The sequence below is a fragment of the Myotis davidii genome, unplaced genomic scaffold (assembly GCF_000327345.1).
Source record: "Myotis davidii unplaced genomic scaffold, ASM32734v1 scaffold993, whole genome shotgun sequence".
Classification (NCBI taxonomy): Eukaryota; Metazoa; Chordata; class Mammalia; order Chiroptera; family Vespertilionidae; genus Myotis; species Myotis davidii.
In genome coordinates this window covers 2,418,747-2,421,461 of record NW_006285483.1, presented here as the reverse complement: position 1 = coordinate 2,421,461, position 2,715 = coordinate 2,418,747, and the positions used below count along the sequence as shown (strand labels likewise).

The following is a 2,715-nucleotide window of genomic DNA, read 5'->3' as shown; positions in this document are numbered from 1 at the left end:
CATAAACCCTTAATAAACAGGTCTCAGAGTGCTAATTCCTGCTTTCTATCATCTATAAATCCTGGACCTGTATTATTTTTGTACCAGCCAATGTCAAAAGCTCAACACATTGCATTTAACACTTTAATCCATGTGTTGTTGTTTTTTTATAGATTTTTATTGATTTCGGAGAGGAATGGTGAGGGGGAGAGAGATAGAAACATCCATGATGAGAGAGAATGATGAGTTGGCTGACTCCTGCATGCCCCCTACTGGACATGGGAATCAAACTGTGACCTCCTGGTTCCTAAATCCACGCTCAACCACTGAGCCACACCAGCCGGCTAAATCCAGGTGTGTTTTTTTAAATATGGACATTTCTGTTAATAATGCTTTATCAAGTCACAATTCTGGAGTTTCTTATAAGTTCTTAGTTTACAAATATGCATTAGAATATTGGGGCTTTAGTTAATTTCCCATCTGACAATGTGCTCTTAAAATTCTCTAATTGCACTTAAGAAAAATACATTTTTCTAGATGTTTATGCAACAATTTGTATTCAACTATTTGAATGCCAAAGCCATGCCCCAACAGAGTCAATCTTCCCTACAGTGTTTCAATAATTTTTGAGGCTTTGCCTTCAATAAAAGTAAGAACTTGTTTTGAGATGGTATAAAGTAATAGAGGCTCTAAGTATATTTTGCACCATACCAAATTATTAAAGCGGTTACCAAATTTACACCACTATAAACAGCAAATAGTTAAAAATACTTATACTGCCCGGCTGGCATGGTTCAATGGTTAAACGTTGACCTATGAACCAGGCAGATGGTCACGGTTCGATTCCCAGTCAGAGAACATGCCTGGGTTGTGGGCTCGATCCCCCTGTGTGGGGTGTGCAGGAGGCAGCCCATCAATGATTCTCTCTCATCTTGATATTTTTATCTCTCTCTCCTCCCATCCTCTCTGAAATCAATAAAAATATGTTTTAAAAAAATACCTATACTAACCAACTTTTCTTAGGCAAGGCTGTAATAATAAACAGCCTCCCAAATCTCAGTGGTTTAATAAAGAAACAAAGTTTTATTTGCTTATATTACATATTAGCAACCATGCATCAGCAGAGGCACTATACATATTATTCTGGAATCTGGAAATCTGGTGCAGTGGAAAGAGGGGCTTTGAACAAGATGGGTTTGGGTTTAAATCCCTTATACTAGCTGTATGATCTTGCACAACTTCCTTAACCTGCATAAGCTCCTGTTTCTCCATCCTTAAAATGTGGATAAGAGTACTTTTGGAGTTGTGGAGATTAAATGTTATAAGATGTGGAAATCAACTGGTAGTAGACAGGCCTGCACATGAAGGTTCTTAATTAACAGTGGTTCCTATTCAGGCTCTGATCACCTAATGTCCTTGGATTTTCAACATTTAAGGTTCAAATGTTCCGTTATACTCTTCTTTGAAGGAAGGGATAAGAAATGAAACTCAAGATAGTCTGTCTTGTGACCAACTTAATATTGTGGATAGATAACTTAGTGGAAAAGAATGTTGAAGTTCTTGCCTAAATTAAGTTGTTTTGGGGTTCTTTTGATGGGGGAGATATGGCCTATGCTGAAAAAGAGTTGGGAAACAAAAGTGCCCCTGGCCACACAGCCTTTAGTGCTACCCAAACATATAGCTGGAGGAAATGGGTTAGCCCTTTTGTCTTTCTATGTTTCTGAAGAATGTTTTCCGTGTGGAAGAGCTGACAGGATGATATAAACCTCCTAATTAATGTAATGCTTTTCTCTGTTGCTTGGGGCTTATCTGTGTGTTTTTTTAACAACCAACTAGTTGGGAAAACATCTCAGGTTCCCCTTGCTAATTTGTTTGTTGTGCCGAGCAGCAGCCTATTGGAAAAGTACAGACTTTGAAGTTAAACAGACCTGAATTAGAATCCTGACAGTTCCACTTATTAGTTATATTAAGGTGGACATCTAAATTAATGTCCTTTTACTCATCAATTCATCTGTTGGTGTACTCGTTCTCATTCAGAACATTTATTGAGTACTCCCACTATGCCAGGCCCTAGGCTGGACATCAGGGGTACAGAGTTAAAGAAACATGACACCTGCCCAGAACACTTTGCCCTTGGTCTATCACAGTAGCCTGCAAACCAGTGGTTCTCAACCTTCCTAATGCCGCGACCCTTTAATACCGTTCCTCATGTTGTGGTGACCCCCAATTTCATTGTTACAAATTGAACATAATTAAAGCATAGTGATTAATCACAAAAACAATATGTAATTATATAGGTGTTTTCCGATGGTCTTAGGCGACCCCTGTGAAAGGGTCATTCGACCCCCCAAAGGGGTCGCAACCCACAGGTTGAGAACCGCTGCTGCAAACTTTCCTGACCACTCATATTATTAAGAAAACATTTGAGCACAAACTGCTCACATATGTACATTTTTAAAAGGTACATGACTTCTAGACTGTTACATTGTGTACATAATAAGATATTTGATTTAAAAATATATAGCACCCTGGTCAGGTGGCTAAGTTAATTGGAGCATCATCCCATACACCACAAGATTGCAGGTTTGATTCCTGGTCAGGGCACTTACCTATGGATTTCTCTCTCTCACATTGATGTTTTGCTCTCTCTTCCTCTCTAAAATCAATAAAAACATACCCTCACGTGAGGAATCTGTAAATATAGATAGTATCACATACCGCCTAGTGCATACATCT

General features: G+C 38.7%; 1 long non-coding RNA gene across 1 annotated transcript in view; it reads right to left on the bottom strand.

Moving 5' to 3' along the window:
- The window catches only part of LOC107181912, a 19,526-nt gene extending 17,101 nt beyond the window's left edge, over nucleotides 1-2,425 (bottom strand). The window contains exon 1 of the long non-coding RNA XR_001512622.1: nucleotides 2,415-2,425. This is a non-coding gene — a long non-coding RNA (uncharacterized LOC107181912). The remainder of the gene's footprint in view (nucleotides 1-2,414) is intronic.
- Between the last annotated feature and the right edge of the window lie 290 nt (nucleotides 2,426-2,715).